At 37.9% G+C, this 18,365-nt stretch overlaps 1 long non-coding RNA gene across 1 annotated transcript; it reads left to right on the forward strand.

Moving 5' to 3' along the window:
* Window positions 1-8,903: 8,903 nt before the first annotated feature.
* Window positions 8,904-18,124, forward strand: LOC113906259. The gene is made up of 3 exons (XR_003514819.1): window positions 8,904-9,111; window positions 9,644-9,712; window positions 18,008-18,124. It is a non-coding gene; the product is annotated as an uncharacterized LOC113906259 (long non-coding RNA).
* Window positions 18,125-18,365: the final 241 nt, after the last annotated feature.

Raw genomic sequence — 18,365 nt, forward strand, 5'->3', positions numbered from 1 at the left:
ATATATAAATGAATAAAGAGTCAAAAGAAATGAAACCAATATCTGGGGTTTTCTGCTACCTATCTGGCTTTTTCTTCTAAGTGTTCTGTAGGACACTGCTTCTTCTTGGCTATTCCAAGCATGATTCTAAGCCTCTGTTCATCTCTATTTCACTCACATTAGTGTCTTAATCTATTCAATAAATAATTGTTGAATATTTATTAAGTGCCAGACCCTGGTACTAAGAAAAAGGAAAAGAGATAAAAGGAAATATTTCTACCCCAAAGAAGTATATAATTTACTGAAGATAGAGAAATACTACTTAAAATTTAATAATACTGTAAAATAATAGCTATAAGTGGCATATGCACAAAGTTAAGTGGTATTTTAAGGGAAGCACCTGACTTTAGATACGTCTGGCAAGGTTCATCAGAGGACACAACATTAAAGCTGAGATTTAAATGGTTAAAGCAGTTTGCAAAGGGTTGACATCAGTGTGGATAAAGTTATAAGGAAGCACACTATATATGAGAATTCAAGCTGATTTGGTATTACTAGAATTTAGAGTTAAAAGAGTGGGAAGTGAGGATAAGGCAGTGGACAGAGTCAAATAAAGGTCTTACATGACTGGCAAAAAAGGTTGTTTTGTGTTGTGACACACTTTTTTTTTTCCTCTAAGCAATGTAAGTTCATTAGAGAACAGGTATCCTGACAACAAATTCCCTTAATTTTTGTTTGCCTGAGAAAACTTTTATTTCTCTTTCACTTATAAAGGATAGTTCCACTGAGTAAAGAATTATGGATTGGTGGGGTTTTCTTTCAACACATTATTTCACACTACTCTCTTCCTTACATGGCTTTTGAAGATAAAGTGAAGTTGCTCAGCCATGTCCGACTCTTTGCGACCCCATGGACTGTAGCCTACCAGGCTCCTCTGTCCATGGGATTTTCCAGGCAGTAGTACTGGAGTGGATTGCCATTTCCTTCTCCAGGGGATCTTCCCGACCCAGGGATCAAACCCGGGTCTCCCACATTGTAGACAAACGCTTTACCATCTGAGCCACCAGGGAAGTCCAGTCTGACGTAATTCCCATTTTTGATTTTCTGTAGGTAAGGTGTTTAAACTCTGGTTTCTTTCAAGATTTTTCTCTTTGTCTTTGATTTTCTGCAATTTCAACATTATGTCCCTATGTGTAGGTTTTTTGCTTTTTTTATTCTGTCTTGCTTGGTATTTTATGAGCTTCCTGGACCTATGGTGTCTATCACTAATTTTGGAAAATTCCCAGTCATTGTTGCTTCAAATATTTCTTCTGTTTTTATCCTCTTTATTTTCCTTCTAATATTCTCATTACATGTATGCTACACCTTTTGTAGTTGTCCCTAAGTTCTTGGGTATTCTGTTCAGTATCATTCTGTTCTTTTCATTCTTTTTTTCTCTGCATCTCAGTTTAGGAGTTTCTACTGACATTTCTTCAAGTTCTATAATTCCTTCTTTAAGTTGTGTCCAGTCTATTGAGGAGCCCATCAAAGCATCCTTCCTTCTTGCTACAGTGTTTTTGACTTTTGGCATTTCCTTTTGTTTCTTCAGACTGTATTTTTTGTCTTTTAGTATGTCTTGTAACTTTGTATTGAAAGCTAGAAATGGTGTACTGGGTAAAAGGAACTGCCATGTGTGAAGTTTTATGTTTATCATGCTAGGAGTTAAAATGTATTCACTGTTTGTTGTAGCTGTAGATGTCAGAGGCTAAAATTTTCCTATGGTAGTATTACAGTTGTCTTCCTTATTGTCTTTGGGTTTCTTTAGTGATATCATTTTTTTAAAAGTCTACTGCTTCTCAGTAGAACTACAGAGAATATGTTGATACCTCCAAGAAGAAATGGCTGATTGGTGCTCAGAAGGATAGAAAGTATAAGAGATCTCACCAAGAAAGGGTTCCATGCTCCAAATATGTGTGGCAGCAGTAGGAATCTATTGGTATTGAAATGTTCATGTGGGAAGTATACATTTCAATGGGTATGAGTATGGCAGAAAGATTAAAGAGGAGGCAAAAGACTTGTACTACAAAAAAATATGTTGATGAAAGAAATAAAAAATTATACAAACAGATGGAAAGATATACCACTTCCTCAGATCAGAAGAATCAATATTGTCAAAAGACTATACTATCTAAGGTAATCCACAGATTCAGTATAATACCTATCAAATTACCAATGACTTTTTTTTTTTTTACAGATCTAGGACAAAAAAAAAAAAAAAGCTTAAAATTTTTATGGAAATACAAAAGACCCTGAGTAGCCAAAGCAATCTTGAGAAAGAAAAATGGAGCTGAAGGAATCAGGCTCCCTGGTTTCAGACTATACTATAAAGCTACAATAGTCAAAGCAATATGATATTCAATGTTATGTGTCAGCCTGGATGGGAGGGGAGTTTGGGAGAGAATTGATACATGAATATGTATGGCTGAGTCCCTTCGCTGTTTACTTGAAACTATCACAGCATTGTTAATCAGATAAATCCCAATGTAAAACAAAAAGTTAAAAAAAAAACACAAAATCCCAAAACAGTATGGTACTGGTACAAAGACAGACTTACAGATCAATGAAACAGGATAGAAAGCCCAGAAATAAATCCATGTATCAGTGACACAAAGAACATACTGTAGAGAAAAAGCAGTCTCTTCAATAGCTAGTGCTGGGAAAGCTGGACAGCCACATGGAAAAGAATGAACTTAGAAAATTCTCTAACACCATACACAAAAACAAACTCAAAATGGATTAAAGATATAAATATAAGACCAGATACTATAAAACTCTAAGAGGAAAACAGGTAGAACACAATTTGACATAAATCACAGCAGTATTTTTTTGGATCCACCTCCTAGAGTAATTAAAACAAAAATAAATAAATGGGGCCTAATTAAACTTAAAAGCTTTAAGGAAATTATAAGCAAAGTGAAAAGACAACACACAGAAGAGGAGAAAATATTTGTGAAAGAAGCAACCAACAAGGGCTTAATTTCTAAGATATACAAACAGCTCATGAAGCCCAATTTTAAAAAATAAAAATTAAAAAATGAGAAGATCTAGACATTTCTCAAGAAGACATACATATGGCCAAAAAACACATGAAAAGATGCTCAACAACACTACTTATTAGAGAAATGCAAATGAAAGCTACCATGAGGTATCACCTCACATTAGTCAGATTGGCCACCATCAAAAATTCTATGAGCAACGAATGCTGGAGAGGGTGTAGAGAAAAAGAAATCCTTTTGCCCTGTTGGTGGGAATGTAAGTTGATACAGCTACTATGGAGAACAGTATGGGGGTGTTCCTTAAAAAACCAAAATTAGAGCTACCATATGATCTAGCAATCCTACTTCTGGGCATATATGCAGAGAAAATAATAATTTGAAAAGGTACATGCACCCCAATGTTCATTACAGCACTATCTACAATAGCCAAGACATGGAAGCAACCTAAATGTCCATCCACAGATGCATGGATAAAGATGTGGTATACATGCACAATGAAATATTATTCAGCCATTAAAAAGAATGAAGTAATGCCATGTCCAATAAATGGACAGACCTAGAGATTACCATACTAAGTGAAATAAATCAGACAAAGATAAATATCACATGATATTTATATGTGGAATTTAAAAAGTGATACATATGAACTTATTTACAAAACAGAAACAAATTCACCGATTTAGAAAACAAACTTATGGTTATCAAAGGGGAAAGATGGCATGGAGAGATAAACTAGGCGGTTGAAAGTAACAAATACACGCTGCTGCTGCTGCTGCTGCTGCTAAGTCACTTCAGTCGTGTCCGACTCTGTGCGACCCCATAGACGGCAGCCTAGCAGGCTCAGCCGTCCCTGGGATTCTCCAGGCAAGAACACTGGAGTGGGTTGCCATTTCCTTCTCCAATGCATGAAAATGAAAAGTGAAAGTGAAGTTGCTCAGTCGTGTCCGACTCTTAGTGACCCCATGGACTGCATGAAGCCTACCAGGCTCCTCCGTTCATGAGATTTTCCAGGCAAGAATACTGGAGTGGGTTGCTATTGCCTTCTCAGCAAAGACACACTACTGTACATAAAATAGATGATCAACAGGATCTACTTATTACAGGGGACTCTACTCAATATAAAAGTATTGGGAAAAGAACCTGAAAAATAATAGATCTGTGTATGTATAATTGAGTCACTCTGCTATATACCAGAAAGTAACACAACACAGTCAGTCAACTATACTCAAATATGAAATAAAAATTAAATTAAATAATTTTTTGAAATTTACAATAAGGAAAAGGAAGTTGCAAGATTTCTTTCCAGCCTGAATTTGTAGACACATTCACATTTTTATTAGATTCCCATGCTCTTCTTTAAATCAGTGGGTACACATCTACATTCAAATGATTTCAGAAAGTTATTTCTCAATTCTCTTTTAATAAGATTCATTTTCTAGAAAATTAATAAACATGGAACAGAAGTTTTGAGCAAACTAGAATTTATTGTTGCAAAAACCACTTTGGATTAAACCCAACCTAAATAACTCAATAAAAAACTATAGAAACTCAAAAGGAATAAGATAAAATAACAAAATGACAACAAATAAGAAACTCAAAAGGGTCAAACACGCTAATACTGGACAGTACGATGAGCTCCTTGGCCAGCTAGATATGACTTAAATCCCCTATGAATATGCAGTGGAGGTAATGAATAGATTCAAGGGATTAGAACTTGTAAACAGTGCGCCTGAAGAATTATGGACAACGTCCATAATATTGTACAGCAAACAAAACCATCCCAAAGAAAAAGGAAAGCAAGAAGGCTAAGTGGTTGTCTGAGGAGGCCTTGCAAATAGCTAAAGAAAGAAGAGAAGGGAAAAGCAAGGGAGAAAGGGAAAGATATATCCAACTAAACGCAGATTTCCAAAGAACAGCATGGAGAGACAAGAAGGCTTTCTTCAATGAACAGTGTATAAAACTAGAAGAAAAAAACAGAAGGGAAAAGACTAGAGATCTCTTCAGGAAAATTGGTGATATCAAGGGAACACTTTGCCCGAGGATGGGCACAATAAAGGACAGAAATGGCAGAGATCTGGTAGACACTGATGAGATCAAGAAGAGATGGAAACAATACACAGAAGAACGGTACAAAAAAGATCTAAATGAACTGGATTATTACGATCTGGTGTGATCAGCCACCCAGAGCCAGACATTCTGGGGAGCAAAGTCAAGTGAGCCTTAGAAACCACTGCTGTTAATAAACTAGTGGTTGTGATGGAATTCGAATAGAACTATTCAAAACCACAAAGGATGATGCCATCAAAATGTTGCATTCAACATGTCAGCAAATCTGGAAGACCCAGCAGTGGCCACAGGACTGGAAAAGGTCAATCCTCATCCCAATTCCCAAGAAGAGTCATACTAAAGAATGTATTAACCTTAGGACAATTGCACTCATTTCCCATGCTAGTAAGGTCATGCCTAAAATCTTGCGTGCTAGGCTTCAGCATTATGAGAACCAAGAACATCCAGATGTCCAAGCTGGGTTTACAAAAGAAAGAGGAACCAGAGATCAAATAGCCAACATTCACTGGATCATAAAGAAAGCTAGGGAATTCCAGAAAAATATCTACTTCTGTTTCATCAACTATGCCAAAGCCTTCGACTGCGTGGGTCATAATAAACCATGGAAAGCTCTGAAAGACATGGGAATACCAGACCATCTTACCTGTCTCCTGAGAAACCAGTATGTGAGTCATGAAGCAACAGATAGAACCCCATTTGGAACAACTGACTGGTTCAAGATTGAGAAAGGAGTATGACAGGGTGCTGTCACCCTGTTTGTTTAATTTATATGCTGAGCGCATCATGAGAAATGCCAGACTGGATGAGTAACAAGCTGGAATCAAGATAGGCGGGAGAAACATTAACAACCTCAGATATGCAGATGATACCACTCTAATGGCAGAAAGGTAAGAGGAATTAAAGAGTCTCTTGATGAGGGTGAAGGAGGAGAGTGAAAGAGCCAGCTTAAAACTAAACATTAAAAAAATTAAGATCATGGCATCTGGTCCCATTATTGCAAATACAGGGGGAAAGGTGGCAGTAGTGACAGATTTCCTCTTCTTGGGCTCTGAAATCACTGCAAATGGTGACTGCAGCTATGAAATCAGAAGACATTTGCTTCTTGACAGGGAAGCTATGACAAACCTAGACAGCGTGTTGAAAAGCAGAGACATTACTCTGCCGACAAAGGTCCGTATAGTCAAGGCTATGGTCTTTCCAGTGGTCACGTACTTGTGAGAGCTGGATGATAAAGAAGGCAGGGTGCTGAAGAATTGATGCTTTCAAACTATGGTGCTGGAGAAGACTCCTGAGAGTCCCTTGAGCAGCAAGGAGAACAAACCAGTCAATCTTAAGGGGAATCAACCCTGAACATTTGTTGGAAGGAATGATGCTGAAGCTCCAGTATTTTGGTCACCTGATGAAAACAGCCAACTCGTTGGAAAAGACCCTGATGCTGGGAAAGATTGAGGGCAGGAGAAGAGGGTGTCAGAGGATGAGATGGCTGGATGGCACCACCGATGCAAGGGACATGAACTTGGGCAAACTTTGGGAAATAGAGACAGAGAGGCCTCGTGTGGTACAGTCCATGAGGTCACAAAGAGTCAGACACGACTGGGAACTGAACAACAATAACAACATGAGCTCTTATTATTAATATTAATAGTGTCACAACTTAGCCCTGTTTTACGTCATTGCTACTGTAGTTCTTTCCATCCAATGTTTCTACCCATTCAAATTCTCTTGTCTGAAACATTACAGCTGCTATAGGCATCACATAAAAAGTTGCTGCAATCATTAGCTTTTCAGTTTAATAACTACCTAAGCATTTTTTGTTTAATCATTCTGAACTCTTCTTCTCTTAAATTTCCAGTCTCCCTTGCCTCTGGATCTTGGTTTGCTCACCTGTTGATGGCCCAACCTCAGACCATCCTGATTGTTATGAGTTGAATTGTATCTCTCCTCCCCACCCAAGTTATGCTGGAGTCCTATCTCCCAGTACCTGAGACTATGACCGTATTTGGAAATAGTCTTAATAGAGGTTCCCTTGTAGCTCAGCTGGTAAAGAATCCACCTGCAATGCGGGAGACCTGGGTTTGATCCCTGGGTTGGGAAATCCCCTGGAGAAGGGAAAGGCTACCCACTCCAGTATTCTGGCCTAGAGAATGCCATGGACTGTATAGTCCATGGGATCAAAAAAATCAGACATGACTGAGCGACTATCACTTTCACTTTAATAGAGGTAATTAAGTCAAAATGACTGGTGTTCACTATGACTGGTAGCCCTATGAAAGGGGAAATCTGGATACAGACAGAAACATATAGAAAGACAATGATGTGAAGAGACACAGGGAGAAGATGGCCATCTATAAGCCAAAGAGAAAGGGCTGGTACAGATTATTCCTCACAGTCCTTAGGACTCAATCCTAATGACACCTTGATTTCAGAGTTCTAGCTTCTAGAACTGTGAGATGACAAACTTCTATTGTTTAAGCCACTCAGTTTGGGGTACTTTATTATGGCAGTCCAACAAACTAATACGCTGATCCTTATCTGATAGCACCTTGTGTGTGTGCTTAGTCTCTCAGTTGTGTCCAGCTTTTTGTGAATGGTACAGCATGCCAGGCTCCTCTGTCCATGGGATTCTCCAGGCAAGAATACTGAAGTGGGTTGCCATGCCCTCCTCCAGGGGATCTTCCCTACCCAGGGATCAAACCCAGATCTCCCGCACTGCAGGTGGATTCTTTACTGACTGAGCCCCCAGGGAAGCCGAAGAATACTGGAGTGGGTAGCCTATCCCTTCTTCAGGGGTCTACACCTTGGGATACAGCTCTGATCACTGTTCCTCAGCTCCAGGCACAGAAACCAAATGCAGGATATCCCATCCCACAAAACACAGCAGCAAAACAGTATTCCTTATGCTCTCTATCAGGAGAAGTAAACTGGATAGCCACACTTTGGGCTTCAAGAGCATTTTCGTTTTATGCCTCTGTATGAGTAATAATTATTAATCTCTTTCAAAACACGTAATTCACTATTGCATTTACTAGTCAATATTGTTAAAGGTATTGTTCACCATATCATCCATAATCCTACATGGAATTCTGTGTGAGAAACTTCTGAAATTCAGTGTTTCATAATTTGGCAATATCTATGAAAATTAGAAATGTAATGATAATCTATGCCCAATAATTCCACATTCCCCTTAAGGTGGATACAAGCTTGGAGTGTTTGAAGATCAAAAAAAAAGGCCAGTCTTAGTCTTTCACCTTAATGAACAATCAAGAGTGGAGTAGAGTGAGAAATATTCTCTAAAAAATAAACTACTTTCTATTTGATCTTTTTGGATCCTTGGAATCTGGGGCATTTAGACTAAGAGTTTCAGTTCAACGTATATCTTGCCCATGCCATGTAGGTGTGACTCTTCACTTTGTGGATCCTCAGATATGAGAGTAAGACTACTTTCTGATACTGTTATGAAACGGGTCAGAGAGTCAAGAAACCCATCAGATGTGTCTTATAAAGTAGCTCTATAGTGTAGCCCAGATAGCACTCAAACTGACATATAGCAAGAATAGGCTGCTTATAAATTATTAATATGAAAGCTCAGAAGCCTTATACACCCAGAAGAAACAAACACTTTGCACCTGCTTCTGTAATTCTTACATAAGTGAAGGAAGAGCTGAAATTTAGACTGTTTTGTGGTTTCTTTGGCTTCTATCTGCCCCAAAGAAAACAAATACACACACAGCTGTTATAGCACTTGCTTTCTGCTCCAGAAGAGGATAAATATGGAATAGAAATCTTGAGTGCCTGCAGACGTTGCCTAATAACTAAAAAGAGACAAACACAGCAGGTCTCTCCTGGCTCCAGTAAGGAGGCAGTAATTCACTAAAGAAGGGACTCTGCACCTGCTGTGATGGCTGCTTTATGCTCATGTGTGCACCAGAGGCTGTCTGTGCATAACCATATAAGTGTAAAGTGGAGGAAGTAACATCACTACTGTGGGTCTGGAGGTAGAGAGCTGTATGAGGATCCCAAACAAAAAAAGGTAAGTGACCAGTCCTACTGAGATGAAAGCAGTCTCCCAAGCTTGGTCCCATTAAGCCAAGGGTGCCAAGGCCAAGTGTGACTCCAATTGAGAGGTAGTGATGAGAGATGGAATCAGTGCAGTTTTTTAAAAGTATATATTTTATTTTTTACATTTCATAAACCAAAGATTTGTGAATTTCCAGATCATGTTCAATTTAAACATTTTCAAAGGGTCATGCAGTTGCAATACAATAAGGTGGTTGGCTGGGGTTGGTGATGTTAATAAATTTAACACTTGTTTTTGACTGTTATTTCCTGTTGTAGCTATTGGTTGTATTGGCCAAAGATGTTATTGTTTTTTTTTAATGCCATTGATTACAGAGAGACAGAATAGCCTTCAAAGTTTCCTTTGGAAAGCCCTTGCTTTTTCTTCTACTATAAATAATCTGGCAGTGGTTTTTAATAAGAATCATTTGGCAAAATATGAAGATATCAATCACAAGTGCTATGAAACATTTCAGAAAAACTCATCCATTCATTCATCCAACCAGCTTTGATTGATTGCTGAGGTGACCTTGAAACTGACACCTGAAGGATGAGTAAAGCTAATCTGAAGCAAGGTAGGTGTGATGACCATTATAGATAAGCAAATGGCATAGGTTCTGATATATGAAGGGGGCTTGGAGGTAAAGTTACTCCAGTTAATGAAAGGATGTATGCTTCTAAATTCTGGTAGAATAGAGGACAAATAAGGAACAGTCCCTGCCCAGTGGGAGCTTACATTCCAGTAGGGGGAACTAGACACGTGAACTAATAAAAGTAATAGAATGTGATCAATTTTGTGATAAGAAGGTGAACTATGGTTCAAAAGGGCCCAAAGATAACTCTACCAGGCTTTCTATAATGCTTGAGCTGAGTCATGAAATATGATCACATACTCCCCAAATCCCCATTTGTCATTTCAGAGAATAACAAGTGCTCCAGACAGAGGAAACTGAAATATGAAGGCAGAAGTTAAAATAGCTTGATACATTCAGACTGCTGAAGCTAACTCCATTTAGAATAAGGGTTCATTCATATACTCATTTATTAAACAAATTTCTGGGAAGAGTGAACAAGATGTGTTCAGTCTATGCATGCATGAAACCTACTTTATAGTGATGAAGGCAGATTTTTAAAGTAAAATAGGTAGCCAGTGGGAGTTTGATGTATGATGCAGGGAATCCAAAGCCAGTGCTCTGTGACAACCTAGAGGAATGGGAAGGGGAGGGAGATGGGAAAGGGGTTCAAGAAGGAGGGGACATGTGTGTACCTAGTGCGGATTCAAGTTGATGTATGGCAAAAACCATCTCAATATTGTAAAGTAATTATCCTCTAATTTAAAAAATAAAATATAAAAATGAAGGGGTATAAGTCATGGCCCCCCCAAAACAAATCACTGTGTAAGTAAAGATAAAATTACAAATTTTAAGTGTTCATAAAGGAAAAAAGTGAGAGCTAAGGTAGATACAGAGAAAGGAACACAAGGAGGAACAGAAATATTCTTTAAAGTCTAGGAAGTGCTCTTGTAAGAGGTGACTTTTAAAGTGACACCTAAAGAATGAACAAAAACTAATCTTAAGCAAAGTAAGTGTGATGACCATTATAAGTAAGTAAATGGCATAGATTCTGACATGTGGAGAGAAGGGTGGGAGGTAAGGTTAATTTATTAGTTAAAGGAACGAAGTGCACGCCATCACTTTACTAAGGTATTTAATCTCAGTCTTGTAGGCAATACAGAACCACAGGGTAATGTTGAAAGAGACAAATATGATCATATTTGCATTCTTTCTTGGCAGGGTAGAGAGATATTAGCCACAAAGTAACCAGTTAGGAAACTGATGCAGAGGTCCAATCAATGGAGAAAGGAATGATAGAAGTGATGTTAAGGAAGGAAAATAGTAGGTGTATAAAACAAGCCCACATTTACTCAAAAAGCTGTGCGATTCGGAAAATTTAGGGCAAAGGGAAGATCAAAAAATGAGAGGAAAACTCATTGGATGTTATTTTTCATGGGACTTCTTTAGGGCCTCCTTTGTGACCCTAACGATTCTTTTTCCTTGGTTTTGAGTTTGCCTACTTAGCGTGCCATGTTTACCAGAGGTCTACATAACTTTCTAAATATTTCAGAGTTATAGTTTTAGTTATGCCTAGGGCAATATATTTTTACAAATTTAAAATTTTAATTTTCTGTTAATTGTAATTTATTTTCATACTTTTCAAAAGGAAATTTTGAGCTTTATTATCTTATGGTCAGAAAAGACCTATTTTATTTCTCCTTTCTGTGGTATTCTTTATGTCATAAACTGTAGTAATAAATGGCTCTTGATTGTAATAACCACAATCAGTTCAACTCTTCTTTGTTTAATCAGTCACAGAAGCCAGTCTTTGACGATCTAAGATTTATATCCGACTTGTTAACAGAATCTTATATGCTCATTAAGAAGTTAGTTCACTCCTGCCTGAGATACAAAAGCAATTAAATTCAAAAGGTATAATATCAGGTAACATTGTGTTTGCCTTCAAAGTGTCTATAAATTTCAGCAGGTGTCTTTTGGGTACTCAAACTAGCTAGCTTTATCCCAGCATCAAAGAGAATTGAGAATTGTAACATGACTGTATTCACGCAATGATGTTCTACCATTAAACTTTATTAATCAAACGTCTTTCAGCATGGTATAGCTGAGCTTCTGCTCACATGGGGAAAGGGGGAATAGGGTCAGCTGGTCATAGGGTGAGATGCACAGGGTATCAGTGACTTAATGGATCACCAAGTCCCACCAGAATTATCCTTCCTTAGGCCTGTGCATGTATTGTACACTTCCAAATATATTCCAAAGTATTCAATGTTAGTAATACTTTTTGTGAAAGTTGCTGAGTTGTGTCCAACTCTTTGTGACCCCGTGGACTATACAGTCCATGGCATGCTCCAGACCAGAATACTGCAGTGGGTAGTCTTTTCCTTCTCCAGGGGATCTTCCCAACCCAAGAACTGAACCAAGGTCTCCTGCACTGTGGGCAAATTCTATACTAGCTGAGCCACAAGGGAAGCCATTTGATTTGTACTGATGTTAAAGATGATAAAGCAACATTATCCTACAGCCTCTGAAGTCTCTTTTTTAATTAATAAACTGTATGATAGCTCCCCACCTGATTTTCCTTCGGTCTGGGTGGCTTATTGGAATAGACTCTACATTTTAGACATTGTCCTTGGAAAATTTATGATTTATCAGTGAAAATCCTAAGAAATAATAATAATGAGAAATTTGATTGAATCTCTTGCTTAAGTTTTCCAAAAGAAAGCCAATTATAGCAATTTAATTATCTTGTTCTTTGACCCTAATATCTATAAAGTTATGTGTTCCTTCTTGGTGTTTCCATTGTAGCTTATGCGTCTAAAAAGGGATAATGTATTTTAAAACACTGTGTACTTGCATGTTATAAAACTACAAATATATAATTTATTTTAAATGTCATCAGATAAATATACATAATATGTAATAAACATTAAAATATAAACCTTTCTTTTCTATTTCCATGTAACTTTCTGTTTATTAGGAAATATCCATCTGCTGGAAATGGCAAATAGAAATGGAAAAAAAGAGTAGTTGATATTCAACTACTGACTACCAAAATGGCATTTTTGAGTCATTTTTTATGACAAGATTCTTAGAAGCCAAGCACTGTGGAAAGAGAAAATAAATCTCTAATTTTTTTTTCTACTCTTCTGAAATATCAAGAAGCAGGACAGGCTGACCTGAACATCAAGTTCCCATGGGTAGAGAGAATCAGAAGACATACATCCTTTCCATATAGGAAAGTGAACAAATTTTACTTCTTTCAGCATAAAAGACTGTGGGAAGAAAAATTTAAAGAGACATGGAGGAAGTTCAGTTCCTTAGGCATTCTCCCCACAAAGCCCCACCTCCTCCATTTTCCCACCAACTCCAGGGGATTTTCCTCCTACTTTCTATTTGCAACTCTTAAAAGAGATGATCTCATAGGGTACTATCTTGTATCAAAACAAAAATAAAGAGCAAACTACATAAAACCAGAAAACAATGGAAAGAGTTGGCTGTTTATAAGACTTGAGCTAGCCCTGCAAATTCTCCATCATCTCCTTTAGTGTATGAAAAGATTCAGAAATTTGTATGCAAGAGGAGGAGCCATAAGGAAAGCAATCAAGCCATTAGACTTATATGGGATTGCTGCAACAGTGTTCAGAGCTCTTATCAAAAGGATCCTAATCTTAGGAAGCTGAGTACAGTGGGCTGAAACTGAGAGGGTTATGCAATGCTAGACAAGAGCCACATTGGAGCTTAGTGAGCTAGGGTGGAGCTCTGGGGCCTAACCAGCTAAGAGAAACAAAAGCACAGTAAAACCTGTGAGAGAGAGAGGAAATAAGTCCCAACCAGCTTTGTCATAGAGGACCTAGAAATCAATGCAGGATTTATTCATGGGCAATGGATCTTATTTGTGGATCTTAGATTCTCTCTCTCCAGCCTTTGTGAGACTTGAAACCCCTAACATTCTCAGAAGCTATCCTAAGGGAAAGCCAGGGGTATGGAAAGCAGGCTGAAAGAGTGAACATTAGAATCCTCAAGGATAAGGAATTATCTCTGGGAAACTATTCAATCCCCAAGAGTCTGTGATACCATTACTTACTGAATTTAAGTTTATTTTGGCCATCCTGGATGAAGGACTAGGGGAATAGATCCATTTTAGAAATGAAAGAAATTACTTTTTTTTAATTTGAAAAATAAAGTGTTCAATCATCAACTCTACTACACAAATCATTTTCTAAACATGTTTACCTTCCCTTTTAGATAGTGAGTATATTGTGTAAAGACCCGAGTTTTCTGTTTGTTTGCTTGTTTGTTTTTTTTTTTAAAAATCTTCAGTGCAGTGTTCAGAGCACTTATCAAAAGGATTCTAATCCTAGGAAGCTGAGTACAGTGGGCTCAGCTTTCAAAAATGGCACCTTTCAAAAATGGCAATGGGTGTGAATATAGAGAAAAAATAATCTAAGTATCCTTTGATTTATAGGATATATAAGCATACATTTTATAATCCTTTCTTTTCCATTTTTCTACCAAGAAATTAGATTGATTATATTCTTTGCATGTGTTAAGTGAGTGAATCAGTGAATGAATGAGTATCTAGTGAAGAAAGGCCTGGGGAATCATTTTAAAAGTACACATTTTGCTGGTTAGGATCTGAGGTAAACAGACATGAAAAGTGCAATGAAGACAGACTGTTGAGAAGGAAAGCTCTGGGTGAAGAGATGAATACTTCGAACCTTCCAATATAGAAAATTAAGCCTCACAAGGATTACCGCATTGAATTATATTTGACCTTTAATCTCAAATGCCATTAAAAGCAACATAAGCAAAAAAAGAATGTTGGAATCTTCACTTCATGTGCTGTCTGACAAACTATTTATACTTTTCATTTGAACTTCAATAAAGCTCTCTTTGTTCTTTTACATGAGTAATGGGTTCAAGGTTTTTATGAGTCTTCTTGCTGCAGCAGGGTGCAGTAGCTGAACTTCTTCAACCTGTATGAGTACAGAGGATATTATCTCTAGAAGGAATATATTTCTCCAACACAATTCAAGAGCAGAGTCATGATAACAAGTCTTCCCAATGGTCTAAGAACAGGAATCTGGCTTCTGGCAGCTGAAGAACATGCTGATGCCAATATGACAAAGGCATCTTTCACTGCAAGTAAAAAATGGCACCTTTCAAAAATGGTAATGGGTGTGAATACAGAGAAAAATAATCTAAGTATCCTTGGATTTATAGGATATACAAGCATACACTTTATAATCCTTTCTTTTCCATTTTTCTACCAAGAAATCAGATTGATTATATTCTCTGCAGCCAAAGATGGAGCTCTATACAGTCAGCAAAAACAAGACTAGGAGCTGACTGTGGCACAGACCATGAAATCCTTATTGCCAAATTCAGACTTAAATTGAAGAAAGTAGGGAAAACCACTAGACCATTGGGGTATGATCTAAATCAAATCCCTTATGATTGATTATACAGTGGAAGTGACAAATAGATTCAAGGGATTAGATCAGATAGAGTGCTTGAAGAACTATATATGGAAGTTCATGACATTGTACAGCAGGCAGGGATCAAGACCATCCCCAAGGAAAAGAAATGCAAAAAGGCAAAATAGTTGTCTGAGGAGAACTTACAAATACCTGTGAATAGAAGAGAAGTGAAAGGAAAGATATATCCATTCGAATGCAGAGTTCCAAAGAATAGCAAGGAGAGAAAAGAAAGCCTTCCTCAGCAATCAGTGCAAAGAAATAGAGGAAAGCAATAGAATGGGAAAGTCTAGAGATCTCTTCAAGAAAATCAGAGTTACCAAGAGAACTTTTCATGCAAAGATGGGCACAATAAAGGACAGAAATGGTATGGACCTAACAGAAGCAGAAGATATTAAGAAGAGGTGGCAAGCATATGCAGAAGAACTATACAAAAAAGATCTTAATGACCCAGATAATCACGATGGTATGATCACCAGCCTAGAGCTAGACATCCTGGAATGGGAAGTCAAGTGGGCCTTAGGAAGCATCATTATGAACAAAGCTAGTGGAGGTGATGGCATTCCTGCTGAGCTATTCCAAATCTTAAAAGATGATGCTGTGAAAGTGCTGCATTCAATAAGCCAACAAATTTGGAAAACTCAGCAGTGGCCACAAGACTGGAAAAGGTCAGTTTTCATTCCAATCCCAAAGAAAGGCTATGCCAAAGAATGCTCAAACTACTGCACAAAGGCGCTCATCTCACATGCTAGTAAAGTAAAGCTCAAAATTCTCCAAGCCAGGCTTCAACAGCATGTGCACCACAAACTTCCAGATGTTCAAGCTGGATTTAGAAAAGGCAGAGGAACCAGAGATCGAATTACCAACATCCAATGGATCATTGAAAAAGCAAGAGAGTTCCAGAAAATCATATACTTGTGCTTTATTGACTATGCCAAAGCCTTTGACTGGGTAAACTACAACAAACTGTGGAAAATTCTTCAAGAGATGGGAATACCAGACCACCTGACCTGCCTCCTGAGAAATCTGTATGCAGGTCAGGAAGCAACAATTAGAAATGGACATGGAACAACAGACTGGTTCCAAATGGGGAAAGGAGTATGTCAAGGCTCTATATTGTCAGCTTGCCTATTTAACTTATATGTAGAGTACATTATGAGAAATTCTGGGCTGGATGAAGCACAAACTGGAATCAAGATTCCCAGGAGAAATATCAATAACCTCAGATATGCAGATGACACCACCCTTATAGCAGAAAGTGAAGAGGAACTAAAGAGCCTCTTGATGAAAGTGAAAGAGGAGAGTGAAAAAGCTGGCTTAAAACTCAACATTCAGAAAACTAAGATCATGGCATCTGGTCTCATGGCATCCGGTCCCATCACTTCATGGCAAATAGATGGGGAAACAATGGTAACAGTGACAGACTTTATTTTGGGGGGCTCCAAAATCACTGCAGGTGGTGACTTCAGTCATGAAATTTAAAGATGCTTGCCCTTTGGAAGAAAAGTTATGATCAAGCTAGATAGCTTATTAAAAAGCAGAGACATTACTTTGCCAACAAAGGTCCATCTAGTTAAAGCTATGGTTTTTCCAGTAGTCATATATGGATGTGAGAGTTGGACTATAAAGAAAACTGAGCACCAAAGAATTGATGCTTTTGAACAGTGGTGTTGGATAAGACTCTTGAGAGTCCCTTGTACTGTAAAGAGATCCAACCAGTCCATCCTAAAGGGGATCAGTCCTGGGTGTTCATTGGAAGGACTGATGTTGAAGCTGAAACTCCAACACTTTGGCCACCTGATGCAAAGAGCTGACTCATTTGGAGATGGTTGGATGGCATCACTGACTCAATGGACATGAGTTTGAGTAAACTCCGGGAGTTGGCGATGGACAGGGAGGCCTGGCATGCTGCAGTCCATGGGGTTGCAAAGAGTCAGACATGACTAAGTGACTGAACTTAATGAACCAGGAAAAATAGTATGCCTGAATGCTATGATACAACTTCTCTTTTTACTCTACCTCCAGAAAAAGAAAGCAAAGACTGAGTCTCAAACAGTCAATGGTACCCTACTTGAGAATGGGAACCCTTTGGTGAGACAAACAAAACGATTAAAATTCTGTTCCTCCCCATGATATATCTAGATTTTTCAATTGCCACTGTAGAGTAAAGTGACTCAAGAGAGTCAAGTGAGGATAAACTGGGGGCTAAAGGTAGGGAAACAGGGAGTTTTGAAGCTAAATCTATACCAAATCTTACATTTACAGTTTCAAACCATTGAACTGGCATTTCTTTACATCACTGATACACACCAGCACAACACACCATTTTGCAAGGTAGTTAATTAAGATCGCATGCCCGACTGTCAGAGAGAACCAAATACTAATATGGCTGGGTAACTCTCCTGGGAAAATTACCTAACGGTAGTTTCCTTATCTAAAACAGGGGATAGTAAAACCTCCCTCCCAGGGTTATTGCAGAGATTAAATGAGATAATGGTTATAAAACACTTAGCACGGTGTTTGGCATACAGTAAATACTCACAAAATAGTAGCAATTATTACTATTATTACAGCTCCAAAGTTATGAAGTTGAGATCACCATGAACACCTGTGTAACTAGGAGAACACTGTCATGTCCTTATATATTTTAGACATCTGTTTTCAGTGCTATAAACCTGTTATATCATTTAATCGAACACATAAAAGCATAGTTAAGGTTCTGCTAAATATCAGAAGGCAGTTTGTGAAAATGATTAATGCTTCTTAGACCAAGTGATATTTAAAGCATTTTTTCTTATGCTTCTACTTACTCTTACAGAAATTCTCTGTGGAAGACACGTGGTAAATGAGTGGCAGTTTCTGCAAGAAACATAATATGAGATATCTTCAGCTTTTGAAGTGGAACATGGAGGGAATCAACTTTTAAAAAAATAAATGGAACAAAAAATAAATGCTCTTTATGTCTGGAATTTTTATATCAACATTATCTTTGTGAGACCCATCCATACTGTTGCATGAAGCAGCAGATACTATTTAAGTATATAAATATGTACTAAGTTGCTTCAGTAGTGTCTGACTATTTTTGTGCTATGGACTGTAGCCCGCTAGGCTCCTCTGTCCATGGGATTCTTCAGGCAAGAATACTGGAGTGGGTTGCCATGCCTTCCTCTAGGGGA

Source organism: Bos indicus x Bos taurus, chromosome 16 (genome assembly GCF_003369695.1).
Source record: "Bos indicus x Bos taurus breed Angus x Brahman F1 hybrid chromosome 16, Bos_hybrid_MaternalHap_v2.0, whole genome shotgun sequence".
Classification (NCBI taxonomy): domain Eukaryota; kingdom Metazoa; phylum Chordata; class Mammalia; order Artiodactyla; family Bovidae; genus Bos; species Bos indicus x Bos taurus.